Source organism: Pimephales promelas, chromosome 2, assembly GCF_988280905.1.
Source record: "Pimephales promelas chromosome 2, fPimPro1.hap1.1, whole genome shotgun sequence".
In the NCBI taxonomy this organism is placed as follows: Eukaryota; Metazoa; Chordata; class Actinopteri; order Cypriniformes; family Leuciscidae; genus Pimephales; species Pimephales promelas.
Window position 1 is genome coordinate 28,588,006 of NC_142770.1, and position 27,795 is coordinate 28,615,800.

Here is a 27,795-nt window from a genome sequence, read left to right on the forward strand (position 1 = left end):
TGCGCGTGTGAAACGTCACGTGATATACAGCCACCCATGTTGTGTTTTTTTCTGTTTACAGCGCCACCAAGTGGCCAGTCGCCGCATTCCTCTTCACGTGACCACGGGCTGAGCCCGTACACAGGTGTACCGAGTTGGGTGCAATTGTCTCATTCCGTTGGAGAGTTATAGCCGTTTAAGTAAAGCCCGCCTCGCCCACCCCCAACGTTTTGGCGTACCGTCGCCAACGTGGATGGAAATTCCAACTGTTTCCCGATCCCTGTTGGCAGTCGGACTCCAGAGAATCTTTCTGCACCGGTTTGGGTCAGATCGGGCAAAAAACCTAGGACTAGTGTGCAAAAGTAGGTTTTTCAGAAAATCCAAAATATCCGAAAATCTCGCCAGCGCGACCACCCAATCCGAGGCATGCATCTTGTTCGGCTCGAGCCAAGGATTCCGGTGATGTAAGACACTTGGGTCTGCGACCGACGGTCGAGGAGTTACGAGCCATTTCGTACTTTTGATCGCTGCAGCGCCACCTTGGGGCCGATCGGGGCGAGCCTTGGTGAGGTTGTAGTACCGGGCCGGTCCTACCATCCCTCAGAGTTTCAAGTCTCTACCACGGACGCTTTGGTCCGCCCGCTCACTTTTAAGGCGGAATGTTGATGATCCAAAATCCCAGGTTGCACTCCAGAGTGTCGTGCTGTGCACTCTGTTGTGATCCATTTTCGGTGTCAACCAATCTGAGCTGAGCTTGTTTGCCGGCGACCTTAGACCCTCTCGCCGCGGCCCAGGTGGGCGTGGCCTTTGCCGGCTCCCCCGCCTCGGCGTCGCTGCGTCATCGCTTCTCGGCCTTTTGGCTAAGATCAAGTGTAGTATCTGTTCTTATCAGTTTAATATCTGATACGTGCCCTACCCGGGCACCACATATTAAATTGATTTTTGGTCCTGGGAGATGGAATAGGGGCTTGCTCCGTCCACTCCACGCATCGACCCGGTATTGCAGTACTTCTGGGAACGGTGCACCCTCCTAAAGTGTTCAATGAAAGAGTTGTAGTGGTCTTGTGTGGCAGAAGGTGATAATGGAGCTAGTGTGAGTGGGTGTTGTAGGTGATCATGTGCTATACTAGCCTGGGTAGAATTGTGGTGTAAAAACAAGACAAAAATGAACCCCTGTTCCTCTGTCAGTTTAACATCTGATCCATCCACTATTCGGGGACGGCGCATTATGTACATTTATGGCTCATGGAGCCGGATGCGGAGCGTGCAAAAAAAAAAAAAGCCCCTTTTTTGACTGGCAAACCGCTGGTGAGGATTGGGGAGAGGGACAGGGTGCTTCTGACTGAAGGCCTGGGAATTCATACTTACCTGGCAGGGGAGACACCATGATCAGGAAGGTGGTTCACCCAGGGCGAGGCTCGGCCATTGCACTCTGGGTTGTGCTGACCCCTGCGAATTCCCCAAATGTGGGAATCTCGACTGCATAATTTATGGTAGTGGGGGACTGCGTTCGCGCTCTCCCCTGGACAACACTGGTTAAAAGGGCAGATTGTTAAAGCTCCACTTGAGGTTCTTTTTTTTTTTTTTTTTTCTCCACTTCTTCAATATCCAGAGGCAGTCCAGAGAGTTGAACTGCGGCGGTTGCTCGAGAGATACGAAACAGTCTAGGACCGGTCTGTGTGAGGAGGGTTTTCTTTTTTCTCCTCAATTCTTCAAATAGTCTCCAATATTTGACGGACGACTTAGTTCACAGCAGTTGTCCTGGAGGCAAAGTTGTTCGGAATGAGGAGTTCTATCATGTGGTATGAAAACATTGTGCGCGTGTGAAACGTCACGTGATATACAGCCACCCATGTTGTGTTTTTTTCTGTTTACAGCGCCACCAAGTGGCCAGTCGCCGCATTCCTCTTCACGTGACCACGGGCTGAGCCCGTACACAGGTGTACCGAGTTGGGTGCAATTGTCTCATTCCGTTGGAGAGTTATAGCCGTTTAAGTAAAGCCCGCCTCGCCCACCCCCAACGTTTTGGCGTACCGTCGCCAACGTGGATGGAAATTCCAACTGTTTCCCGATCCCTGTTGGCAGTCGGACTCCAGAGAATCTTTCTGCACCGGTTTGGGTCAGATCGGGCAAAAAACCTAGGACTAGTGTGCAAAAGTAGGTTTTTCAGAAAATCCAAAATACCCGAAAATCTCGCCAGCGCGACCACCCAATCCGAGGCATGCATCTTGTTCGGCTCGAGCCAAGGATTCCGGTGATGTAAGACACTTGGGTCTGCGACCGACGGTCGAGGAGTTACGAGCCATTTCGTACTTTTGATCGCTGCAGCGCCACCTTGGGGCCGATCGGGGCGAGCCTTGGTGAGGTTGTAGTACCGGGCCGGTCCTACCATCCCTCAGAGTTTCAAGTCTCTACCACGGACGCTTTGGTCCGCCCGCTCACTTTTAAGGCGGAATGTTGATGATCCAAAATCCCAGGTTGCACTCCAGAGTGTCGTGCTGTGCACTCTGTTGTGATCCATTTTCGGTGTCAACCAATCTGAGCTGAGCTTGTTTGCCGGCGACCTTAGACCCTCTCGCCGCGGCCCAGGTGGGCGTGGCCTTTGCCGGCTCCCCCGCCTCGGCGTCGCTGCGTCATCGCTTCTCGGCCTTTTGGCTAAGATCAAGTGTAGTATCTGTTCTTATCAGTTTAATATCTGATACGTGCCCTACCCGGGCACCACATATTAAATTGATTTTTGGTCCTGGGAGATGGAATAGGGGCTTGCTCCGTCCACTCCACGCATCGACCCGGTATTGCAGTACTTCTGGGAACGGTGCACCCTCCTAAAGTGTTCAATGAAAGAGTTGTAGTGGTCTTGTGTGGCAGAAGGTGATAATGGAGCTAGTGTGAGTGGGTGTTGTAGGTGATCATGTGCTATACTAGCCTGGGTAGAATTGTGGTGTAAAAACAAGACAAAAATGAACCCCTGTTCCTCTGTCAGTTTAACATCTGATCCATCCACTATTCGGGGACGGCGCATTATGTACATTTATGGCTCATGGAGCCGGATGCGGAGCGTGCAAAAAAAAAAAAAGCCCCTTTTTTGACTGGCAAACCGCTGGTGAGGATTGGGGAGAGGGACAGGGTGCTTCTGACTGAAGGCCTGGGAATTCATACTTACCTGGCAGGGGAGACACCATGATCAGGAAGGTGGTTCACCCAGGGCGAGGCTCGGCCATTGCACTCTGGGTTGTGCTGACCCCTGCGAATTCCCCAAATGTGGGAATCTCGACTGCATAATTTATGGTAGTGGGGGACTGCGTTCGCGCTCTCCCCTGGACAACACTGGTTAAAAGGGCAGATTGTTAAAGCTCCACTTGAGGTTCTTTTTTTTTTTTTTTTTTCTCCACTTCTTCAATATCCAGAGGCAGTCCAGAGAGTTGAACTGCGGCGGTTGCTCGAGAGATACGAAACAGTCTAGGACCGGTCTGTGTGAGGAGGGTTTTCTTTTTTCTCCTCAATTCTTCAAATAGTCTCCAATATTTGACGGACGACTTAGTTCACAGCAGTTGTCCTGGAGGCAAAGTTGTTCGGAATGAGGAGTTCTATCATGTGGTATGAAAACATTGTGCGCGTGTGAAACGTCACGTGATATACAGCCACCCATGTTGTGTTTTTTTCTGTTTACAGCGCCACCAAGTGGCCAGTCGCCGCATTCCTCTTCACGTGACCACGGGCTGAGCCCGTACACAGGTGTACCGAGTTGGGTGCAATTGTCTCATTCCGTTGGAGAGTTATAGCCGTTTAAGTAAAGCCCGCCTCGCCCACCCCCAACGTTTTGGCGTACCGTCGCCAACGTGGATGGAAATTCCAACTGTTTCCCGATCCCTGTTGGCAGTCGGACTCCAGAGAATCTTTCTGCACCGGTTTGGGTCAGATCGGGCAAAAAACCTAGGACTAGTGTGCAAAAGTAGGTTTTTCAGAAAATCCAAAATACCCGAAAATCTCGCCAGCGCGACCACCCAATCCGAGGCATGCATCTTGTTCGGCTCGAGCCAAGGATTCCGGTGATGTAAGACACTTGGGTCTGCGACCGACGGTCGAGGAGTTACGAGCCATTTCGTACTTTTGATCGCTGCAGCGCCACCTTGGGGCCGATCGGGGCGAGCCTTGGTGAGGTTGTAGTACCGGGCCGGTCCTACCATCCCTCAGAGTTTCAAGTCTCTACCACGGACGCTTTGGTCCGCCCGCTCACTTTTAAGGCGGAATGTTGATGATCCAAAATCCCAGGTTGCACTCCAGAGTGTCGTGCTGTGCACTCTGTTGTGATCCATTTTCGGTGTCAACCAATCTGAGCTGAGCTTGTTTGCCGGCGACCTTAGACCCTCTCGCCGCGGCCCAGGTGGGCGTGGCCTTTGCCGGCTCCCCCGCCTCGGCGTCGCTGCGTCATCGCTTCTCGGCCTTTTGGCTAAGATCAAGTGTAGTATCTGTTCTTATCAGTTTAATATCTGATACGTGCCCTACCCGGGCACCACATATTAAATTGATTTTTGGTCCTGGGAGATGGAATAGGGGCTTGCTCCGTCCACTCCACGCATCGACCCGGTATTGCAGTACTTCTGGGAACGGTGCACCCTCCTAAAGTGTTCAATGAAAGAGTTGTAGTGGTCTTGTGTGGCAGAAGGTGATAATGGAGCTAGTGTGAGTGGGTGTTGTAGGTGATCATGTGCTATACTAGCCTGGGTAGAATTGTGGTGTAAAAACAAGACAAAAATGAACCCCTGTTCCTCTGTCAGTTTAACATCTGATCCATCCACTATTCGGGGACGGCGCATTATGTACATTTATGGCTCATGGAGCCGGATGCGGAGCGTGCAAAAAAAAAAAAAGCCCCTTTTTTGACTGGCAAACCGCTGGTGAGGATTGGGGAGAGGGACAGGGTGCTTCTGACTGAAGGCCTGGGAATTCATACTTACCTGGCAGGGGAGACACCATGATCAGGAAGGTGGTTCACCCAGGGCGAGGCTCGGCCATTGCACTCTGGGTTGTGCTGACCCCTGCGAATTCCCCAAATGTGGGAATCTCGACTGCATAATTTATGGTAGTGGGGGACTGCGTTCGCGCTCTCCCCTGGACAACACTGGTTAAAAGGGCAGATTGTTAAAGCTCCACTTGAGGTTCTTTTTTTTTTTTTTTTTTCTCCACTTCTTCAATATCCAGAGGCAGTCCAGAGAGTTGAACTGCGGCGGTTGCTCGAGAGATACGAAACAGTCTAGGACCGGTCTGTGTGAGGAGGGTTTTCTTTTTTCTCCTCAATTCTTCAAATAGTCTCCAATATTTGACGGACGACTTAGTTCACAGCAGTTGTCCTGGAGGCAAAGTTGTTCGGAATGAGGAGTTCTATCATGTGGTATGAAAACATTGTGCGCGTGTGAAACGTCACGTGATATACAGCCACCCATGTTGTGTTTTTTTCTGTTTACAGCGCCACCAAGTGGCCAGTCGCCGCATTCCTCTTCACGTGACCACGGGCTGAGCCCGTACACAGGTGTACCGAGTTGGGTGCAATTGTCTCATTCCGTTGGAGAGTTATAGCCGTTTAAGTAAAGCCCGCCTCGCCCACCCCCAACGTTTTGGCGTACCGTCGCCAACGTGGATGGAAATTCCAACTGTTTCCCGATCCCTGTTGGCAGTCGGACTCCAGAGAATCTTTCTGCACCGGTTTGGGTCAGATCGGGCAAAAAACCTAGGACTAGTGTGCAAAAGTAGGTTTTTCAGAAAATCCAAAATACCCGAAAATCTCGCCAGCGCGACCACCCAATCCGAGGCATGCATCTTGTTCGGCTCGAGCCAAGGATTCCGGTGATGTAAGACACTTGGGTCTGCGACCGACGGTCGAGGAGTTACGAGCCATTTCGTACTTTTGATCGCTGCAGCGCCACCTTGGGGCCGATCGGGGCGAGCCTTGGTGAGGTTGTAGTACCGGGCCGGTCCTACCATCCCTCAGAGTTTCAAGTCTCTACCACGGACGCTTTGGTCCGCCCGCTCACTTTTAAGGCGGAATGTTGATGATCCAAAATCCCAGGTTGCACTCCAGAGTGTCGTGCTGTGCACTCTGTTGTGATCCATTTTCGGTGTCAACCAATCTGAGCTGAGCTTGTTTGCCGGCGACCTTAGACCCTCTCGCCGCGGCCCAGGTGGGCGTGGCCTTTGCCGGCTCCCCCGCCTCGGCGTCGCTGCGTCATCGCTTCTCGGCCTTTTGGCTAAGATCAAGTGTAGTATCTGTTCTTATCAGTTTAATATCTGATACGTGCCCTACCCGGGCACCACATATTAAATTGATTTTTGGTCCTGGGAGATGGAATAGGGGCTTGCTCCGTCCACTCCACGCATCGACCCGGTATTGCAGTACTTCTGGGAACGGTGCACCCTCCTAAAGTGTTCAATGAAAGAGTTGTAGTGGTCTTGTGTGGCAGAAGGTGATAATGGAGCTAGTGTGAGTGGGTGTTGTAGGTGATCATGTGCTATACTAGCCTGGGTAGAATTGTGGTGTAAAAACAAGACAAAAATGAACCCCTGTTCCTCTGTCAGTTTAACATCTGATCCATCCACTATTCGGGGACGGCGCATTATGTACATTTATGGCTCATGGAGCCGGATGCGGAGCGTGCAAAAAAAAAAAAAGCCCCTTTTTTGACTGGCAAACCGCTGGTGAGGATTGGGGAGAGGGACAGGGTGCTTCTGACTGAAGGCCTGGGAATTCATACTTACCTGGCAGGGGAGACACCATGATCAGGAAGGTGGTTCACCCAGGGCGAGGCTCGGCCATTGCACTCTGGGTTGTGCTGACCCCTGCGAATTCCCCAAATGTGGGAATCTCGACTGCATAATTTATGGTAGTGGGGGACTGCGTTCGCGCTCTCCCCTGGACAACACTGGTTAAAAGGGCAGATTGTTAAAGCTCCACTTGAGGTTCTTTTTTTTTTTTTTTTTTTTTTCTCCACTTCTTCAATATCCAGAGGCAGTCCAGAGAGTTGAACTGCGGCGGTTGCTCGAGAGATACGAAACAGTCTAGGACCGGTCTGTGTGAGGAGGGTTTTCTTTTTTCTCCTCAATTCTTCAAATAGTCTCCAATATTTGACGGACGACTTAGTTCACAGCAGTTGTCCTGGAGGCAAAGTTGTTCGGAATGAGGAGTTCTATCATGTGGTATGAAAACATTGTGCGCGTGTGAAACGTCACGTGATATACAGCCACCCATGTTGTGTTTTTTTCTGTTTACAGCGCCACCAAGTGGCCAGTCGCCGCATTCCTCTTCACGTGACCACGGGCTGAGCCCGTACACAGGTGTACCGAGTTGGGTGCAATTGTCTCATTCCGTTGGAGAGTTATAGCCGTTTAAGTAAAGCCCGCCTCGCCCACCCCCAACGTTTTGGCGTACCGTCGCCAACGTGGATGGAAATTCCAACTGTTTCCCGATCCCTGTTGGCAGTCGGACTCCAGAGAATCTTTCTGCACCGGTTTGGGTCAGATCGGGCAAAAAACCTAGGACTAGTGTGCAAAAGTAGGTTTTTCAGAAAATCCAAAATATCCGAAAATCTCGCCAGCGCGACCACCCAATCCGAGGCATGCATCTTGTTCGGCTCGAGCCAAGGATTCCGGTGATGTAAGACACTTGGGTCTGCGACCGACGGTCGAGGAGTTACGAGCCATTTCGTACTTTTGATCGCTGCAGCGCCACCTTGGGGCCGATCGGGGCGAGCCTTGGTGAGGTTGTAGTACCGGGCCGGTCCTACCATCCCTCAGAGTTTCAAGTCTCTACCACGGACGCTTTGGTCCGCCCGCTCACTTTTAAGGCGGAATGTTGATGATCCAAAATCCCAGGTTGCACTCCAGAGTGTCGTGCTGTGCACTCTGTTGTGATCCATTTTCGGTGTCAACCAATCTGAGCTGAGCTTGTTTGCCGGCGACCTTAGACCCTCTCGCCGCGGCCCAGGTGGGCGTGGCCTTTGCCGGCTCCCCCGCCTCGGCGTCGCTGCGTCATCGCTTCTCGGCCTTTTGGCTAAGATCAAGTGTAGTATCTGTTCTTATCAGTTTAATATCTGATACGTGCCCTACCCGGGCACCACATATTAAATTGATTTTTGGTCCTGGGAGATGGAATAGGGGCTTGCTCCGTCCACTCCACGCATCGACCCGGTATTGCAGTACTTCTGGGAACGGTGCACCCTCCTAAAGTGTTCAATGAAAGAGTTGTAGTGGTCTTGTGTGGCAGAAGGTGATAATGGAGCTAGTGTGAGTGGGTGTTGTAGGTGATCATGTGCTATACTAGCCTGGGTAGAATTGTGGTGTAAAAACAAGACAAAAATGAACCCCTGTTCCTCTGTCAGTTTAACATCTGATCCATCCACTATTCGGGGACGGCGCATTATGTACATTTATGGCTCATGGAGCCGGATGCGGAGCGTGCAAAAAAAAAAAAAGCCCCTTTTTTGACTGGCAAACCGCTGGTGAGGATTGGGGAGAGGGACAGGGTGCTTCTGACTGAAGGCCTGGGAATTCATACTTACCTGGCAGGGGAGACACCATGATCAGGAAGGTGGTTCACCCAGGGCGAGGCTCGGCCATTGCACTCTGGGTTGTGCTGACCCCTGCGAATTCCCCAAATGTGGGAATCTCGACTGCATAATTTATGGTAGTGGGGGACTGCGTTCGCGCTCTCCCCTGGACAACACTGGTTAAAAGGGCAGATTGTTAAAGCTCCACTTGAAGTTCTTTTTTTTTTTTTTTTTTTTTCTCCACTTCTTCAATATCCAGAGGCAGTCCAGAGAGTTGAACTGCGGCGGTTGCTCGAGAGATACGAAACAGTCTAGGACCGGTCTGTGTGAGGAGGGTTTTCTTTTTTCTCCTCAATTCTTCAAATAGTCTCCAATATTTGACGGACGACTTAGTTCACAGCAGTTGTCCTGGAGGCAAAGTTGTTCGGAATGAGGAGTTCTATCATGTGGTATGAAAACATTGTGCGCGTGTGAAACGTCACGTGATATACAGCCACCCATGTTGTGTTTTTTTCTGTTTACAGCGCCACCAAGTGGCCAGTCGCCGCATTCCTCTTCACGTGACCACGGGCTGAGCCCGTACACAGGTGTACCGAGTTGGGTGCAATTGTCTCATTCCGTTGGAGAGTTATAGCCGTTTAAGTAAAGCCCGCCTCGCCCACCCCCAACGTTTTGGCGTACCGTCGCCAACGTGGATGGAAATTCCAACTGTTTCCCGATCCCTGTTGGCAGTCGGACTCCAGAGAATCTTTCTGCACCGGTTTGGGTCAGATCGGGCAAAAAACCTAGGACTAGTGTGCAAAAGTAGGTTTTTCAGAAAATCCAAAATATCCGAAAATCTCGCCAGCGCGACCACCCAATCCGAGGCATGCATCTTGTTCGGCTCGAGCCAAGGATTCCGGTGATGTAAGACACTTGGGTCTGCGACCGACGGTCGAGGAGTTACGAGCCATTTCGTACTTTTGATCGCTGCAGCGCCACCTTGGGGCCGATCGGGGCGAGCCTTGGTGAGGTTGTAGTACCGGGCCGGTCCTACCATCCCTCAGAGTTTCAAGTCTCTACCACGGACGCTTTGGTCCGCCCGCTCACTTTTAAGGCGGAATGTTGATGATCCAAAATCCCAGGTTGCACTCCAGAGTGTCGTGCTGTGCACTCTGTTGTGATCCATTTTCGGTGTCAACCAATCTGAGCTGAGCTTGTTTGCCGGCGACCTTAGACCCTCTCGCCGCGGCCCAGGTGGGCGTGGCCTTTGCCGGCTCCCCCGCCTCGGCGTCGCTGCGTCATCGCTTCTCGGCCTTTTGGCTAAGATCAAGTGTAGTATCTGTTCTTATCAGTTTAATATCTGATACGTGCCCTACCCGGGCACCACATATTAAATTGATTTTTGGTCCTGGGAGATGGAATAGGGGCTTGCTCCGTCCACTCCACGCATCGACCCGGTATTGCAGTACTTCTGGGAACGGTGCACCCTCCTAAAGTGTTCAATGAAAGAGTTGTAGTGGTCTTGTGTGGCAGAAGGTGATAATGGAGCTAGTGTGAGTGGGTGTTGTAGGTGATCATGTGCTATACTAGCCTGGGTAGAATTGTGGTGTAAAAACAAGACAAAAATGAACCCCTGTTCCTCTGTCAGTTTAACATCTGATCCATCCACTATTCGGGGACGGCGCATTATGTACATTTATGGCTCATGGAGCCGGATGCGGAGCGTGCAAAAAAAAAAAAAGCCCCTTTTTTGACTGGCAAACCGCTGGTGAGGATTGGGGAGAGGGACAGGGTGCTTCTGACTGAAGGCCTGGGAATTCATACTTACCTGGCAGGGGAGACACCATGATCAGGAAGGTGGTTCACCCAGGGCGAGGCTCGGCCATTGCACTCTGGGTTGTGCTGACCCCTGCGAATTCCCCAAATGTGGGAATCTCGACTGCATAATTTATGGTAGTGGGGGACTGCGTTCGCGCTCTCCCCTGGACAACACTGGTTAAAAGGGCAGATTGTTAAAGCTCCACTTGAGGTTCTTTTTTTTTTTTTTTTTTCTCCACTTCTTCAATATCCAGAGGCAGTCCAGAGAGTTGAACTGCGGCGGTTGCTCGAGAGATACGAAACAGTCTAGGACCGGTCTGTGTGAGGAGGGTTTTCTTTTTTCTCCTCAATTCTTCAAATAGTCTCCAATATTTGACGGACGACTTAGTTCACAGCAGTTGTCCTGGAGGCAAAGTTGTTCGGAATGAGGAGTTCTATCATGTGGTATGAAAACATTGTGCGCGTGTGAAACGTCACGTGATATACAGCCACCCATGTTGTGTTTTTTTCTGTTTACAGCGCCACCAAGTGGCCAGTCGCCGCATTCCTCTTCACGTGACCACGGGCTGAGCCCGTACACAGGTGTACCGAGTTGGGTGCAATTGTCTCATTCCGTTGGAGAGTTATAGCCGTTTAAGTAAAGCCCGCCTCGCCCACCCCCAACGTTTTGGCGTACCGTCGCCAACGTGGATGGAAATTCCAACTGTTTCCCGATCCCTGTTGGCAGTCGGACTCCAGAGAATCTTTCTGCACCGGTTTGGGTCAGATCGGGCAAAAAACCTAGGACTAGTGTGCAAAAGTAGGTTTTTCAGAAAATCCAAAATACCCGAAAATCTCGCCAGCGCGACCACCCAATCCGAGGCATGCATCTTGTTCGGCTCGAGCCAAGGATTCCGGTGATGTAAGACACTTGGGTCTGCGACCGACGGTCGAGGAGTTACGAGCCATTTCGTACTTTTGATCGCTGCAGCGCCACCTTGGGGCCGATCGGGGCGAGCCTTGGTGAGGTTGTAGTACCGGGCCGGTCCTACCATCCCTCAGAGTTTCAAGTCTCTACCACGGACGCTTTGGTCCGCCCGCTCACTTTTAAGGCGGAATGTTGATGATCCAAAATCCCAGGTTGCACTCCAGAGTGTCGTGCTGTGCACTCTGTTGTGATCCATTTTCGGTGTCAACCAATCTGAGCTGAGCTTGTTTGCCGGCGACCTTAGACCCTCTCGCCGCGGCCCAGGTGGGCGTGGCCTTTGCCGGCTCCCCCGCCTCGGCGTCGCTGCGTCATCGCTTCTCGGCCTTTTGGCTAAGATCAAGTGCAAGTGGCTTGACCGCAGTTCTTGGTTGCTAAAGGTCTGTGAAGGAGTGGGGAAGTGATGGCGGAAGGAATTTTTGAGAGAAGAGTAAAGAACACGTCAAGACTTTACTGGGAAGGATCCAGAGAAGAAGAGATGCCGGAAAGGGAAGAATTCATCCAAAAAGTTATCATCAATTTGTTGAAGATTGACCCTCCAGAGATTCTCGGAATCCAAAGAAATGGCAAAGATAAGTATTTTGATGTCACGATGAAAGACAGCATTTTGTTTCAGAGACTTTTGGAAAAGTTCAGAGAAAATGAAGGTCAGCGTCCTCTGGATAAGTTTAGAATACAGTCCTTGGGGAGAAATAATTTCCGGATTTTGACAATCAACATGTTTGACATGAATATGGAAGATGAAGAGGTGGAATCTTTTCTTCGAAACCATGTTAAAATAATATCGACAGTAAGGTACAGAAGGGACAGATTCGGGGTATGGAACGGACAAAGGCAGTATCAAGTGTTGCTCAACGAGGACCCTGCTGGTTTCCAGGGTTACCATCATCCTCCGGCCAATTTTAAAATTGCGGGTGTAAGGGGGTACATAGTGTACTCCGGTCAGCCTCAATTTTGTAGAAGATGTCAGGAATTTGGACACTTGGAATACCAATGCGTTATAAGATGTCTGAACTGTAAAGAATTGGGGCATGCTGCCTCAGAGTGTCTGAAACCGAAAGTGTGCAAGGAGTGTGGGGCTACTGATCATCTTTTCAGGACATGTCCAAAACGGAAAAGAACGTATGCCAGTGCAGCAAGAGGAGAAGATGGAGAAGACCTTAGGCCAATTGAAGTTGTTATTAAGGAAGTACAGGCATACCATGGAGCTCTTACTGGCCAGAATGAAGAAGTATACCAGATGGGTTCACCTACGGATACAGAGATAATGGAGGGAGTGAGAGGAGTCACAGCAGGATGCCCTGTTTTAGCTTCTGTCCCAGCCGAGCTAACAAATCCAGCTTTTGAGGAATCGGAGAAAATGGAAGAGGAGGGGGGTGAGTTACAGGGTACAGTGAGTCCAGACACCCTACATCTCACAACTAATATTTCCTGGGGTGACAGAATGGAGGATGAGGAAGAGCAAGGAGCTGAAGGATCCTGGAAGTTAGCTTCTAAGACAAGTAAAAGGAAATTGGAAGGAAACGAGGAAGAAAATAAGATTGAGGTATCAAATTCATTTAGTGTGCTGGATCAGCGGACGGATGATGAGGAGTCTTTGAGCTTACCTGAGTTTGCGGATGGATCGTCGATGGCTGGGTCCCTGATAGTGCCTCCTGTGGTAACATCAGAGGAAGAGGTGGAGGTTTCGGAGCTGGGGTCGATGTCTGGTAGTTTCCTATCGAGGGAAGACGTGGAGTTTTTTATAGGGACCACTGGATTCATAGAAGGCACAGACAAGGAGAAAAGAAATGGAAAGAAGAAGAAAACGTTACCTGATGATCTTTATGAATGATGGACTTGAAGTTTGTATCTCTCAATGTGAGAGGTTTGAGGGATGCTGGAAAGAGGGGTGCTCTGTTTTGTTCTCTGTTATCTATGGACTTCGAGGTGGCATTCCTACAAGAGTGTCACCTGAAAGGAGAAGAAGATACAATAACTTTTTCTAAAGAATGGACTTCCGGGGTGTCATATTGGAGTATTGGGAATGTACATTCAGATGGACTGGGGATAGTGTTTAAGAAAAATGGATTCATGATAGAGAATTATGTATCTCTTGTGCCGGGGAGATTACAATGTCTGGATGCACGATGGGGTGAGTATAAATATCGCTTTATTAATGTATATGCACCCTGTAATAGAAGTAAAAGACTGGAATTTTTCAAAAACTTACCAAATTTATGGGATACCAATAGATGTGTAATAATGGGGGGTGATTTCAATATAACGTTGGACAGTTTGGAAAAAAATGGGGAAATTGACTTCTCAGGGATTTACTTAAAAGAGGAATTAGGAGAGCATTTCTTACAGGATGCATATAGGAAATGTTATAAAGATGATCCAGGGTTTACATGGGGTAATACGAGGGGCAATAGAAGTAGATTAGATTATTTTTTTATAACACAGGGGATAGAAATAAAAGAGTTGAGGATTGTACCATGTTGGTGTTCGGATCATGGAATGTTGTTAGTCACAATAGTTAATAATGAGGTAAGCATGGGTAAGGGCTATTGGAAGATGAATATTAGTTTGTTGGAGGATGATATATTTAAAAAGGAATTTAAAGATTTTTACAAATTATGGCAAGAGTTTAAAGTGGGGTATGTATCGCTTTTAGAATGGTGGGAGGTGATGAAAAAAGAAATTGCGGGGTTTTGCATAAGATATACAGAAAAGAAAAGAAGACAGGAAAGGAGGGAGGTTTGGAAGGACAATAATAGATTGCAAAAAATAATGGCAAATCAAAATGTTGGGTTAGAGGTGAGAGAGGAGGAAATTGCGGACATAAAGGGGAAAATTAAAATGTACTATACTAAAAAGGCAAAGGAGTTTGCGTTTTTAGCAAAGGTAGAGGAAAGGGAAAAAGATGAGAAAGTAACTAAATATTTTTTTCAAACAATAAAACAGAAACAGAGAGGGGAAATAATTGATGGGTTTATGTCAGAAAAAGGAGAAGTTAAAGGTAAAGAAAACATGTTTAAATATGTCTGTGGCTTTTATAAGGAACTGTTTTCTAAAAGAGAGGTAGATGGGAGGAAGGAAGGGGAGTTATTGGGAGGTATAAAGAGAGTCCTACTTAAGAAACATAGAGAAAAAATAGGGGGTGAGATCAAGGAAGAGGAAATTAAAGCAGCCCTTACCTCAATGAAAGGGAATAAAACTCCAGGGGGGGATGGGTTGCCGAAAGAGTTTTATGGGTGCTTTTGGGACATCATAAAAAAAGATTTGGTGATGGTATATAGAGAGGTGTATAAGACAGGCAAGTTAACTGAGTCTATGAGTTCGGGGGTAATACACCTAATCCACAAGAAAGGTGAAAAAAAAGATATAAAAAATTGGAGACCAATAACCGTTTTAACAACTGATTATAAAATTTTAAGTAAGTGTTTAACAAATAGGTTACTGGAGGTGATGTCGGTATTAGTGAATCCAGATCAAACTTGTGGGGTTAAGGGAAGGGCTGGTTCTTTTAATTTATTGCTCATAAGAGATATCATTAGCTGGGTTGAAGAGAGAGATCTGCCTTTGTGCATACTGAGTCTAGATCAGGAGAAAGCCTTCGACAGGGTTAACCATGAATTCTTATTTAAGGTATTAGGGGAAATGAATGTTGGGGAAGAGTTTATCTCATGGGTAAGGGTCCTATATAATGAAGTACATAGTAGGGTGAAGATAAATGGGGTTTTGAGTGAACCGATTGAACAAAGGGGAGGTGTTAGGCAGGGATGTCCATTGTCTCCTCTGTTGTATGTCTTGTTTATAGAGCCTTTGGCAGAAAGAATAAGGAACGAGCAATACATTGAAGGAGTGCACATACCGGGAGGGTTGGGTGAACGGGTAAAAGTATCTCAGTATGCAGACGATACAACTGTATTTATGTCTACAGATAGAGGGTTGGATAAAGTGGTGCAAATATTGGAAATGTATTGTGCAGCTACTGGCTCGGCCATAAACTATGCCAAATCATCATTAATGTATTGTGGAAAATGGAAAGGAAGGAAAGAGGTGAGGCACGGTTTTTCGTTGTGTCCTACGGGAATCAAAATTTTGGGGGTTAAATTTTATCATAAAGATTCGGCTAAACTAAATTGGGAGGAAAAAATTGAGAGGGTAAAAAAGAAATTGAACATTTGGAGGAGCAGAAAGCTTAGTATTACGGGGAAGGGGTTAGTAGTTAAGGTAGATCTGTTGTCTAGTTTGATTTACTTAGCCCTAATCTTTCCAATTCCTGCGAAAAGTAAATTAATTTTGACTAGGTTGGTCTTTTCATTTATATGGGGTGGGAAATATGAACCTGTTAAAAGGGAACAGATGTACCTAGAGGTTGAAGAAGGAGGTAGAGCGGTGGTGTGTATTCCTTTAAAGTTAGAGGTACTTTACATTTGTTTTTTATGTAAGATACTTATAAATAATGTGGAGCATAAAGCTATGTATTTTGTAAAATTGTGGGCAGCTCTGCCATTAAGGAGAATTGTTCCCTTGGACAACAGAGGACCAAAGGCTGAGAGTAGACCTTGGCAATATGAAAAGTTAATTTTGTTTTTAAGAGCCCATCCTGGTTGTGTAAAGGAGGAGTTACTAAAAAATCATAAACAATTATATCAAGATTTAAAAGAGAAAATGGTAGTAACACAACAAGCAGAAATGAGAAAGAAAAAAGTTAAGTGGAAATGTATTCAACATGAAAATTTAAGTAATGAGAGGAAGGATTTGAATTGGCTCGTAGCTTTGAATAGATTGCCGGTGAGGGAAAGATTGTATAATCAAGGATCTACAGGCACAAGAGGTTGTCCAAGAGGTTGTCCAGGGGACGAGACTCTACATCATGTTTTTTGTGAATGTTATTTAGCTCATTGCTTTTGGAAAAGAATACAACAACTGTTAAGGTTAGTAAGAATTGATATTGTTTTGAACCCTGACTTAATTGTAGGAGGAAAAGGGTTGGGACAGTCAAAAAAGGAAAGGATAATCTGGTGCATAATAAGTATTGGTAAAGAGATATTGTGGGAGGAACGGAATGCTCAAGTAAAAAAGAAAAGAGAAGGTAGAACATCAAAGCAATTGTGGTATGAATTGAAATACAAAGTGTTAATGGAAGCTAAAATATGGAAAATAAGAATGGAAAAAGATGAATATTTGCTTTTGTGGGGTGAATTGGAAAAACATTGTACTGTAAATAAATAAATAATAAAAAAAAAAAAAAAAAAAAAATCTGTTCTTATCAGTTTAATATCTGATACGTGCCCTACCCGGGCACCACATATTAAATTGATTTTTGGTCCTGGGAGATGGAATAGGGGCTTGCTCCGTCCACTCCACGCATCGACCCGGTATTGCAGTACTTCTGGGAACGGTGCACCCTCCTAAAGTGTTCAATGAAAGAGTTGTAGTGGTCTTGTGTGGCAGAAGGTGATAATGGAGCTAGTGTGAGTGGGTGTTGTAGGTGATCATGTGCTATACTAGCCTGGGTAGAATTGTGGTGTAAAAACAAGACAAAAATGAACCCCTGTTCCTCTGTCAGTTTAACATCTGATCCATCCACTATTCGGGGACGGCGCATTATGTACATTTATGGCTCATGGAGCCGGATGCGGAGCGTGCAAAAAAAAAAAAAGCCCCTTTTTTGACTGGCAAACCGCTGGTGAGGATTGGGGAGAGGGACAGGGTGCTTCTGACTGAAGGCCTGGGAATTCATACTTACCTGGCAGGGGAGACACCATGATCAGGAAGGTGGTTCACCCAGGGCGAGGCTCGGCCATTGCACTCTGGGTTGTGCTGACCCCTGCGAATTCCCCAAATGTGGGAATCTCGACTGCATAATTTATGGTAGTGGGGGACTGCGTTCGCGCTCTCCCCTGGACAACACTGGTTAAAAGGGCAGATTGTTAAAGCTCCACTTGAGGTTCTTTTTTTTTTTTTTTTTTTTTTCTCCACTTCTTCAATATCCAGAGGCAGTCCAGAGAGTTGAACTGCGGCGGTTGCTCGAGAGATACGAAACAGTCTAGGACCGGTCTGTGTGAGGAGGGTTTTCTTTTTTCTCCTCAATTCTTCAAATAGTCTCCAATATTTGACGGACGACTTAGTTCACAGCAGTTGTCCTGGAGGCAAAGTTGTTCGGAATGAGGAGTTCTATCATGTGGTATGAAAACATTGTGCGCGTGTGAAACGTCACGTGATATACAGCCACCCATGTTGTGTTTTTTTCTGTTTACAGCGCCACCAAGTGGCCAGTCGCCGCATTCCTCTTCACGTGACCACGGGCTGAGCCCGTACACAGGTGTACCGAGTTGGGTGCAATTGTCTCATTCCGTTGGAGAGTTATAGCCGTTTAAGTAAAGCCCGCCTCGCCCACCCCCAACGTTTTGGCGTACCGTCGCCAACGTGGATGGAAATTCCAACTGTTTCCCGATCCCTGTTGGCAGTCGGACTCCAGAGAATCTTTCTGCACCGGTTTGGGTCAGATCGGGCAAAAAACCTAGGACTAGTGTGCAAAAGTAGGTTTTTCAGAAAATCCAAAATACCCGAAAATCTCGCCAGCGCGACCACCCAATCCGAGGCATGCATCTTGTTCGGCTCGAGCCAAGGATTCCGGTGATGTAAGACACTTGGGTCTGCGACCGACGGTCGAGGAGTTACGAGCCATTTCGTACTTTTGATCGCTGCAGCGCCACCTTGGGGCCGATCGGGGCGAGCCTTGGTGAGGTTGTAGTACCGGGCCGGTCCTACCATCCCTCAGAGTTTCAAGTCTCTACCACGGACGCTTTGGTCCGCCCGCTCACTTTTAAGGCGGAATGTTGATGATCCAAAATCCCAGGTTGCACTCCAGAGTGTCGTGCTGTGCACTCTGTTGTGATCCATTTTCGGTGTCAACCAATCTGAGCTGAGCTTGTTTGCCGGCGACCTTAGACCCTCTCGCCGCGGCCCAGGTGGGCGTGGCCTTTGCCGGCTCCCCCGCCTCGGCGTCGCTGCGTCATCGCTTCTCGGCCTTTTGGCTAAGATCTAGTGGTCTGGTCGGACGTCTGAGACAGCGATCGCCTCTTGTTGGACTTGGTCTCGTGTGTTGCTTGTCACACGGGACATACACCCTTCAGGAGGTACATTGACAAGCGGCTTTTAATTGACGACTCGTTCTACGAGGAATCTTCTGGTTTTAAGGTAAGCAGGTTTTAATTTATTTATTGTATATTTATTGTTGGATTTTAGCCGCAGCAGGCTAGTGGTGCCTCCAACATGTCGGCTGCTCGTGCCGGCATGAGGAGGCACCACAGCGTGCGTTTTAAATTTAAGACAAAGGAGGATGGCACTCTCCAGGCGATGTCCAGGTTGGACTTTTCCAGGAAGTGCATCCAACAGACTCTCGGTTTTAAGGCTATTGATATTAATTGCTTGTTGACTCTGCCCCTGAATCATGGCTTTGACGTTAGTTTTGCTTCTGCTTCCTTGCTAAGTACTTTTTGGGCTCGGTATGAATTGTGTAAAGCCAATTTCTCCATGTTCACTGTGGAAAAACTGACTGATAATTCGCTGAAAGTGGTGATTGTCAGGATGTTTAATGAAACAGTTAGTGGAGAAGACATTGCTGTATGGTTGGCAAGATATTGCTCTATTCGTGGTCAACCAGTCAAGGTTTTAGATGAAGACGGTATCTGGAGCTGTGCGTGGAGAGTGCCCATTAAACAATGGGCAGATCCCAACAGCTACCATGGCCTGAGTCAAATTCCTTCTATGATTGTGTTGGGAGAGAATAGAGGTTACATCCATTATCAAGGGATGCCCAAGCTATGCCGCAAGTGTGGCCAACTTGGGCATCTCGCCGAGGCGTGCCAAGAAGTAGTGTGTAGGAAGTGCAGAGAAATTGGACACACTTTTGAAGAGTGCAAAAATGGCAGAAAGTGCAACCTCTGTGGAGAATCATCCCATCTCTACAGAGACTGCCCCCAAAGTTTTGCCAACAAGCTAAAAAACAACAAAATGGCCGCCCCACCCAAAGAGCAAACGATAAAGGAGGCGGGCCCTGAGGTTTTGGCGGGAAATTCAAATCCTCAGCCAGCCTCAGGGATTGGACTGGAAGAAGGAAGTGGGGCGGCCACAGGGGCGGAGTCAACTCGAACAGCTGGTCAGGGGGAGGAAGCCAATCCTCAAAATGATAATGGTAAAGAAGAGGTGGACGACAAAGAGGAGGAAACGGCTTCCTCCCTTGTCACCGTGTCTGAGGCTAGTGGGTCAACTAGTGGGAGTGAGACAGATTCTTCTCTTCCCAATGCTCAAGTGCAGAAAAGAACTGCGAGATCTCCTCTGGTCCAAACAGAGGAGAAAAAGCTGCGGGTAGCGCACCGGCTAGATAGTTCCCCCATGGAAGATCTAGACCGTGTGTGGCCCACAGACTCTCCTAATGAAGTATCTTTTCTGCATTTTAAGCTAAGAACATCGACGCCAAAGGCTTCACAAGAGGTTCTCTCTGTGAGCCCTGAGACGTCAAGCACTTTCCTCCCTGATCCCAGGCTTTCTGGGGAAAAGGGACGGCAAGTGCAACAAGAAATAACCTGATTTTAATTAAATCTCTGTAGTCCTTTTGTTGCTTTTAAATGTCTCATACCCTTTTAACCATACTGCTCATGGCTCTCACTATCTCCACCATCAATGTGAGAAGTGTGAGGAGCAATATACGAGCACAGAGTGTCCTATCCTTTTTAAAAACTTTTAAGTCAGATGTGTTTTTATTGCAAGAATGTGGTCTGCCTTTTTTATCCAATTACAGAAAGTGGGAGGAGATTTGGACCCCAGGAGTTTCCGTTTGGAGTGGGTCCAATTTTAATAAAAATGACGGTGTCGCCATTTTAATACAAAACCCCAATATCTTGGTGAAGGGCAGCACTGTGGTGAGGGACGGGCGGGCAATTTTAGCTAATCTGACTTTTTTAGGTAAGGATTTTAACATCTTAAATGTGTATGGTTTTACAGACAAAAACAATAGGTATGAGCTTTTAGAAGACCTGCAGCCCCACATGTTAGGTAGGGCTCCCCTAGTGGTAGCAGGGGATTTTAATTGCGTTTTAACCAAGAAAGACAGGAAGAGGACAGAAGATTTTAAAGTTGACAAAACGTCGGTTTTATTGCAGGATTTAGTTAGAGATTTTAAATTAGTGGACTGTTTTAAAGCAATGCATCAGAGAGAGGAGGGCTTCACCTGGTTCAGTGGTGACGGCACCAGAGCCTCTCGCATTGACTACGTTTTTACACGGGACTGCCTGCCAACCGATGCAACATTAACCCCCCTCTTCTTTTCAGATCACACAATGCTGTCATGCACCCTTTCACTCCCCACTGGTGTGACTGCAGGGGGAGGGCTGTGGAAGCTGAACTGCTCCCTTTTGGAAGATAAAGATGTAGTCAGTGAGTACAGGGAGCAGTTCAGCCAATGGCAGACCCTCCAAGACTTCTACGACTCACGTGCACAGTGGTGGGAGATGGTAAAAGAACGGACGAGACAGTTTTTTAGAAAGATAGGAAAAATCAAAAAGAATAGATTAAATCGACGCAAAATGGGGCTGCAAAAACGACTACAGAGATATTTTAACCTTTTAAACGATGGGATCGATTTTAGTGAAGAAATCAAAGAAATAAAGCAAGAAATGTCAGTTTTATCCGAAATTCAAAGCAAAGGTGTCATTTTAAGGAGCAGGGAGAAGGAGATTGAGGAAGGTGAAAGGTGCACGAGGTATTTCTTTAAAAAAATTATTTCACGGGGTGGGGCAATCACAGCTTTAAAAAGTGGAGGGAGGGAGGTTTATACCACAAAAGAAATTTTAAAGGAAACTGAAGTATTTTATGAAAACCTATACAGCACCAAAGAAGTCCACAATGACACGTTACAGGAGGTTTTAGAGTTTTTAGAAAAGAAAGTCGATGGCGAAGGTACAATTTTATCTCAAGATTTCAACATTTTAGAAATTCACAAAGCACTCAAAAGTTTTAAACGAGGAAAGTCCCCCGGCACCGATGGACTTCCTCTGGAGTTTTATTTGACTTTTTGGGATATTTTAGCTTTCGACTTACTGACTGTTTTTAAAGAATTTGAGACTCTTGAAAGACTTCCTGACAGCTTTAGAATAGGGATAGTTTCACTCTTACATAAGAAAGGGGACAAGACTGACTTACGGAACTGGCGACCCATCACTCTTTTAAATGTCGACTGTAAACTTTTTAGCAAAATTTTAGCCACACGCATGTCGACAGTTTTGGAGGACGTAATCCACCCGGATCAAGCATGCGCTGTGCCAGGAAGGAAGATCACGGACAGCCTGGTGCTGATCAGAGACGCCATCTGTTATGCGAGAGACAGAAACCTTCGGCTAGTAGTCCTAAATTTAGACTTTGAAAAAGCATTCGACCGTATCTTGCACCAGTTCCTTTTTAAGGTACTGGGTAAAATGGGGTTTCCAGGGCGGTTCATAGCCTGGGTGGGACTGCTGTACAACAGCCTGGTCAGCAGAATTGTAGTTAATGGACATTTATCCAAAGCTGTTAATATCTACAGCGGCGTCCGTCAGGGGTGTCCCTTATCTCCCCTTCTGTATGTGGCTTGTATAGAGCCACTGGCACAAATCTTGAGAAGGGACAAATGGATTAAAGGACTAGGCATTCCAGGGACTAGTGGACTGACGGCAACCTGCGTTTTATACATGGACGACGTGACCCTTTTAGCAACGGACGTTTTATCGGTACGAAGAGCAATGGACTTGACTGACTGGTACGGTCGGGCCTCAGGCGCCAAGCTCAATAGGAGCAAGTCTGAGGCCCAGCTCTTCGGGCCGTGGGGGAACATTGACAAAGGTGGACTAGATTTGGTTTTTAAAGATAATAATTTGAAAATTCTAGGTGTTAAATTTGACAGGGAGGGTGGAGGACAGGGTAACTGGACTGACATGTTAGGGAAAGTTAGGCAAAGACTGGGCTTTTGGGGACTAAGAAACCTGACGATTGAAGGCAAGATTTTAATTTTTAAAGCTGTGATTTTACCACTGATTTTACTTGTCTGTTCTGTTTTTAGTCCCCCACAAAGCTTCCTGATCTACCTGGAGAGGGCAGTGTTTTATTTCCTGTGGGGGTCCAAGTGGGAGCGACTCAAAAGAGAAATAGTGAAGAAAAGGAAGGAGAATGGCGGAAAAGGGCTCCCAGACCCCCACCTGTTTTTAGGCAGCCGCTTCACTGCCCTCCACATTAAATACGCCCTGACCCCATCCAGAGAACACAAGACAGCAGCCATGACCCGATTCTGGATGGGGTCATACTTAAGATCTTTGAAAATTTTACCCGTTGATCTTAAATGTCCAGTGTCTTTTAATCTGTCAAAAGAACATCTTTTTATTAAGAATTTTTTAAAGAAATACCTTTTAGAAACGAATGATGCCACTGTTTTAACTAACCACAAGTCTCTTGTCTCTCTTGTGCAGGATCGAGAATCGGTGAGTCCAGTTCCAGGCCTCACACTAGGTGAGGCCAAAGACGTTTGGAGGAACGCAGCCCACCCAGCTCTCCAGAACAGGCTTAAGGACTTGTCGTGGATGGTGGCCCATGAGATCCTCCCGGTCAGGGCGGTTATGCACTCCAGAGGCATGGCCAAAAAACCCACCTGCCCACGGTCCGGATGTGGTTCCCCGGAGACCGTCTACCATCTGCTCTGGGAGTGCGGTGCTGCGCGGGACCTGTGGGCCAAGACCAGCCCCCTGGTTTTCCCGTGCCTGCCGGCGGGTCGGGCCCAGGTGGGATACAGGCTCGCCATCCTGGGGGTGGGTCAGGGCTTGAAGGAGCTAACATCACAGCAATTTACCTCGCTCTGGCTCACCCTCAACCATATCAAGGATGCCATCTGGGCCACCAGAAACCTGCTGGTGGGGAAACGCGTTACGGTGCCCCTCCACGCGTGCGAGCAATTAGTTAGATCTGCGCTGCAGGAGGCGCAGGACGTCGTTATTCGGATGGGGGGGCTGGGGTCACACCAAAGAGGTCCCGGCCACCCCCGACCCTGGCCGCCCGTAGATGCACCCTCACCACACCGGCTACGGGAACAGCGGGCCAGCGGGCCGGAGGAGAGGGGATCTCCGCTGGGCGCTGGAAGCGAGGAGTCCGGGGCCTGTTCTGGAGACCTGGAGTGAATGGACACTCTTGATAGGGACTCACCCTCGATCCTGTACAAGAGATGTTTTATTTGGCATATTTTATTGTTTTATTGTTTTATTGTTTTACATTTGCATTCCTGTTTTATTTTAATCCATTTTACCTTTCCTTTAAAACAACACACAACACACATGGACTTTTGCACAACACACCCACATAACTGTTTTTTTTACTGTAAATTATGTCCTTTTTGTTGTTTTAAAATATATGCAAAATGTGATTTATAAAGAAAAAAATGGATACTGAAAGAATGGAATGACACTGTGACAATAAAACTTTTTCGAAAGAAAAAATCTGTTCTTATCAGTTTAATATCTGATACGTGCCCTACCCGGGCACCACATATTAAATTGATTTTTGGTCCTGGGAGATGGAATAGGGGCTTGCTCCGTCCACTCCACGCATCGACCCGGTATTGCAGTACTTCTGGGAACGGTGCACCCTCCTAAAGTGTTCAATGAAAGAGTTGTAGTGGTCTTGTGTGGCAGAAGGTGATAATGGAGCTAGTGTGAGTGGGTGTTGTAGGTGATCATGTGCTATACTAGCCTGGGTAGAATTGTGGTGTAAAAACAAGACAAAAATGAACCCCTGTTCCTCTGTCAGTTTAACATCTGATCCATCCACTATTCGGGGACGGCGCATTATGTACATTTATGGCTCATGGAGCCGGATGCGGAGCGTGCAAAAAAAAAAAAAGCCCCTTTTTTGACTGGCAAACCGCTGGTGAGGATTGGGGAGAGGGACAGGGTGCTTCTGACTGAAGGCCTGGGAATTCATACTTACCTGGCAGGGGAGACACCATGATCAGGAAGGTGGTTCACCCAGGGCGAGGCTCGGCCATTGCACTCTGGGTTGTGCTGACCCCTGCGAATTCCCCAAATGTGGGAATCTCGACTGCATAATTTATGGTAGTGGGGGACTGCGTTCGCGCTCTCCCCTGGACAACACTGGTTAAAAGGGCAGATTGTTAAAGCTCCACTTGAGGTTCTTTTTTTTTTTTTTTTTTTTTTCTCCACTTCTTCAATATCCAGAGGCAGTCCAGAGAGTTGAACTGCGGCGGTTGCTCGAGAGATACGAAACAGTCTAGGACCGGTCTGTGTGAGGAGGGTTTTCTTTTTTCTCCTCAATTCTTCAAATAGTCTCCAATATTTGACGGACGACTTAGTTCACAGCAGTTGTCCTGGAGGCAAAGTTGTTCGGAATGAGGAGTTCTATCATGTGGTATGAAAACATTGTGCGCGTGTGAAACGTCACGTGATATACAGCCACCCATGTTGTGTTTTTTTCTGTTTACAGCGCCACCAAGTGGCCAGTCGCCGCATTCCTCTTCACGTGACCACGGGCTGAGCCCGTACACAGGTGTACCGAGTTGGGTGCAATTGTCTCATTCCGTTGGAGAGTTATAGCCGTTTAAGTAAAGCCCGCCTCGCCCACCCCCAACGTTTTGGCGTACCGTCGCCAACGTGGATGGAAATTCCAACTGTTTCCCGATCCCTGTTGGCAGTCGGACTCCAGAGAATCTTTCTGCACCGGTTTGGGTCAGATCGGGCAAAAAACCTAGGACTAGTGTGCAAAAGTAGGTTTTTCAGAAAATCCAAAATACCCGAAAATCTCGCCAGCGCGACCACCCAATCCGAGGCATGCATCTTGTTCGGCTCGAGCCAAGGATTCCGGTGATGTAAGACACTTGGGTCTGCGACCGACGGTCGAGGAGTTACGAGCCATTTCGTACTTTTGATCGCTGCAGCGCCACCTTGGGGCCGATCGGGGCGAGCCTTGGTGAGGTTGTAGTACCGGGCCGGTCCTACCATCCCTCAGAGTTTCAAGTCTCTACCACGGACGCTTTGGTCCGCCCGCTCACTTTTAAGGCGGAATGTTGATGATCCAAAATCCCAGGTTGCACTCCAGAGTGTCGTGCTGTGCACTCTGTTGTGATCCATTTTCGGTGTCAACCAATCTGAGCTGAGCTTGTTTGCCGGCGACCTTAGACCCTCTCGCCGCGGCCCAGGTGGGCGTGGCCTTTGCCGGCTCCCCCGCCTCGGCGTCGCTGCGTCATCGCTTCTCGGCCTTTTGGCTAAGATCAAGTGTAGTATCTGTTCTTATCAGTTTAATATCTGATACGTGCCCTACCCGGGCACCACATATTAAATTGATTTTTGGTCCTGGGAGATGGAATAGGGGCTTGCTCCGTCCACTCCACGCATCGACCCGGTATTGCAGTACTTCTGGGAACGGTGCACCCTCCTAAAGTGTTCAATGAAAGAGTTGTAGTGGTCTTGTGTGGCAGAAGGTGATAATGGAGCTAGTGTGAGTGGGTGTTGTAGGTGATCATGTGCTATACTAGCCTGGGTAGAATTGTGGTGTAAAAACAAGACAAAAATGAACCCCTGTTCCTCTGTCAGTTTAACATCTGATCCATCCACTATTCGGGGACGGCGCATTATGTACATTTATGGCTCATGGAGCCGGATGCGGAGCGTGCAAAAAAAAAAAAAGCCCCTTTTTTGACTGGCAAACCGCTGGTGAGGATTGGGGAGAGGGACAGGGTGCTTCTGACTGAAGGCCTGGGAATTCATACTTACCTGGCAGGGGAGACACCATGATCAGGAAGGTGGTTCACCCAGGGCGAGGCTCGGCCATTGCACTCTGGGTTGTGCTGACCCCTGCGAATTCCCCAAATGTGGGAATCTCGACTGCATAATTTATGGTAGTGGGGGACTGCGTTCGCGCTCTCCCCTGGACAACACTGGTTAAAAGGGCAGATTGTTAAAGCTCCACTTGAGGTTCTTTTTTTTTTTTTTTTTTTCTCCACTTCTTCAATATCCAGAGGCAGTCCAGAGAGTTGAACTGCGGCGGTTGCTCGAGAGATACGAAACAGTCTAGGACCGGTCTGTGTGAGGAGGGTTTTCTTTTTTCTCCTCAATTCTTCAAATAGTCTCCAATATTTGACGGACGACTTAGTTCACAGCAGTTGTCCTGGAGGCAAAGTTGTTCGGAATGAGGAGTTCTATCATGTGGTATGAAAACATTGTGCGCGTGTGAAACGTCACGTGATATACAGCCACCCATGTTGTGTTTTTTTCTGTTTACAGCGCCACCAAGTGGCCAGTCGCCGCATTCCTCTTCACGTGACCACGGGCTGAGCCCGTACACAGGTGTACCGAGTTGGGTGCAATTGTCTCATTCCGTTGGAGAGTTATAGCCGTTTAAGTAAAGCCCGCCTCGCCCACCCCCAACGTTTTGGCGTACCGTCGCCAACGTGGATGGAAATTCCAACTGTTTCCCGATCCCTGTTGGCAGTCGGACTCCAGAGAATCTTTCTGCACCGGTTTGGGTCAGATCGGGCAAAAAACCTAGGACTAGTGTGCAAAAGTAGGTTTTTCAGAAAATCCAAAATACCCGAAAATCTCGCCAGCGCGACCACCCAATCCGAGGCATGCATCTTGTTCGGCTCGAGCCAAGGATTCCGGTGATGTAAGACACTTGGGTCTGCGACCGACGGTCGAGGAGTTACGAGCCATTTCGTACTTTTGATCGCTGCAGCGCCACCTTGGGGCCGATCGGGGCGAGCCTTGGTGAGGTTGTAGTACCGGGCCGGTCCTACCATCCCTCAGAGTTTCAAGTCTCTACCACGGACGCTTTGGTCCGCCCGCTCACTTTTAAGGCGGAATGTTGATGATCCAAAATCCCAGGTTGCACTCCAGAGTGTCGTGCTGTGCACTCTGTTGTGATCCATTTTCGGTGTCAACCAATCTGAGCTGAGCTTGTTTGCCGGCGACCTTAGACCCTCTCGCCGCGGCCCAGGTGGGCGTGGCCTTTGCCGGCTCCCCCGCCTCGGCGTCGCTGCGTCATCGCTTCTCGGCCTTTTGGCTAAGATCAAGTGTAGTATCTGTTCTTATCAGTTTAATATCTGATACGTGCCCTACCCGGGCACCACATATTAAATTGATTTTTGGTCCTGGGAGATGGAATAGGGGCTTGCTCCGTCCACTCCACGCATCGACCCGGTATTGCAGTACTTCTGGGAACGGTGCACCCTCCTAAAGTGTTCAATGAAAGAGTTGTAGTGGTCTTGTGTGGCAGAAGGTGATAATGGAGCTAGTGTGAGTGGGTGTTGTAGGTGATCATGTGCTATACTAGCCTGGGTAGAATTGTGGTGTAAAAACAAGACAAAAATGAACCCCTGTTCCTCTGTCAGTTTAACATCTGATCCATCCACTATTCGGGGACGGCGCATTATGTACATTTATGGCTCATGGAGCCGGATGCGGAGCGTGCAAAAAAAAAAAAAGCCCC

At 48.1% G+C, this 27,795-nt stretch overlaps 17 non-coding genes and 2 pseudogenes across 17 annotated transcripts; all 19 read left to right on the top strand.

Annotated features, from left to right (window-relative positions):
• The first annotated feature begins 819 nt into the window (after window positions 1-819).
• On the top strand, window positions 820-1,010 carry LOC148996616 (U2 spliceosomal RNA). The gene has a single exon (XR_016148562.1). It is a non-coding gene; the product is annotated as a U2 spliceosomal RNA (small nuclear RNA).
• A 329-nt stretch (window positions 1,011-1,339) lies between these two features.
• Window positions 1,340-1,504, top strand: LOC148996617 (U1 spliceosomal RNA). The gene has a single exon (XR_016150406.1). It is a non-coding gene; the product is annotated as a U1 spliceosomal RNA (small nuclear RNA).
• Window positions 1,505-2,614: 1,110 nt separating this feature from the next.
• LOC148996618 (U2 spliceosomal RNA) lies at window positions 2,615-2,805 on the top strand. Its single transcript, XR_016148564.1, has one exon. It is a non-coding gene; the product is annotated as a U2 spliceosomal RNA (small nuclear RNA).
• Window positions 2,806-3,134: 329 nt separating this feature from the next.
• On the top strand, window positions 3,135-3,299 carry LOC148996619 (U1 spliceosomal RNA). Its single transcript, XR_016150407.1, has one exon. It is a non-coding gene; the product is annotated as a U1 spliceosomal RNA (small nuclear RNA).
• A 1,110-nt stretch (window positions 3,300-4,409) lies between these two features.
• LOC148996620 (U2 spliceosomal RNA) lies at window positions 4,410-4,600 on the top strand. Its single transcript, XR_016148565.1, has one exon. It is a non-coding gene; the product is annotated as a U2 spliceosomal RNA (small nuclear RNA).
• A 329-nt stretch (window positions 4,601-4,929) lies between these two features.
• LOC148996621 (U1 spliceosomal RNA) lies at window positions 4,930-5,094 on the top strand. The gene has a single exon (XR_016150408.1). It is a non-coding gene; the product is annotated as a U1 spliceosomal RNA (small nuclear RNA).
• Window positions 5,095-6,204: 1,110 nt separating this feature from the next.
• On the top strand, window positions 6,205-6,395 carry LOC148996622 (U2 spliceosomal RNA). Its single transcript, XR_016148568.1, has one exon. It is a non-coding gene; the product is annotated as a U2 spliceosomal RNA (small nuclear RNA).
• A 329-nt stretch (window positions 6,396-6,724) lies between these two features.
• On the top strand, window positions 6,725-6,889 carry LOC148996623 (U1 spliceosomal RNA). The gene has a single exon (XR_016150409.1). It is a non-coding gene; the product is annotated as a U1 spliceosomal RNA (small nuclear RNA).
• A 1,114-nt stretch (window positions 6,890-8,003) lies between these two features.
• Window positions 8,004-8,194, top strand: LOC148996624 (U2 spliceosomal RNA). Its single transcript, XR_016148569.1, has one exon. It is a non-coding gene; the product is annotated as a U2 spliceosomal RNA (small nuclear RNA).
• A 329-nt stretch (window positions 8,195-8,523) lies between these two features.
• Window positions 8,524-8,688, top strand: LOC148996625 (U1 spliceosomal RNA). Its single transcript, XR_016150410.1, has one exon. It is a non-coding gene; the product is annotated as a U1 spliceosomal RNA (small nuclear RNA).
• A 1,113-nt stretch (window positions 8,689-9,801) lies between these two features.
• On the top strand, window positions 9,802-9,992 carry LOC148996626 (U2 spliceosomal RNA). The gene has a single exon (XR_016148574.1). It is a non-coding gene; the product is annotated as a U2 spliceosomal RNA (small nuclear RNA).
• Window positions 9,993-10,321: 329 nt separating this feature from the next.
• On the top strand, window positions 10,322-10,486 carry LOC148996627 (U1 spliceosomal RNA). The gene has a single exon (XR_016150412.1). It is a non-coding gene; the product is annotated as a U1 spliceosomal RNA (small nuclear RNA).
• Window positions 10,487-16,457: 5,971 nt separating this feature from the next.
• LOC148996628 (U2 spliceosomal RNA) lies at window positions 16,458-16,686 on the top strand (annotated as a pseudogene).
• Window positions 16,687-17,015: 329 nt separating this feature from the next.
• On the top strand, window positions 17,016-17,180 carry LOC148996629 (U1 spliceosomal RNA). Its single transcript, XR_016150413.1, has one exon. It is a non-coding gene; the product is annotated as a U1 spliceosomal RNA (small nuclear RNA).
• Window positions 17,181-23,770: 6,590 nt separating this feature from the next.
• On the top strand, window positions 23,771-23,945 carry LOC148996630 (U2 spliceosomal RNA; annotated as a pseudogene).
• A 329-nt stretch (window positions 23,946-24,274) lies between these two features.
• LOC148996631 (U1 spliceosomal RNA) lies at window positions 24,275-24,439 on the top strand. The gene has a single exon (XR_016150414.1). It is a non-coding gene; the product is annotated as a U1 spliceosomal RNA (small nuclear RNA).
• Window positions 24,440-25,553: 1,114 nt separating this feature from the next.
• LOC148996632 (U2 spliceosomal RNA) lies at window positions 25,554-25,744 on the top strand. Its single transcript, XR_016148577.1, has one exon. It is a non-coding gene; the product is annotated as a U2 spliceosomal RNA (small nuclear RNA).
• A 329-nt stretch (window positions 25,745-26,073) lies between these two features.
• On the top strand, window positions 26,074-26,238 carry LOC148996633 (U1 spliceosomal RNA). The gene has a single exon (XR_016150415.1). It is a non-coding gene; the product is annotated as a U1 spliceosomal RNA (small nuclear RNA).
• Window positions 26,239-27,349: 1,111 nt separating this feature from the next.
• Window positions 27,350-27,540, top strand: LOC148996634 (U2 spliceosomal RNA). The gene has a single exon (XR_016148580.1). It is a non-coding gene; the product is annotated as a U2 spliceosomal RNA (small nuclear RNA).
• Window positions 27,541-27,795: the final 255 nt, after the last annotated feature.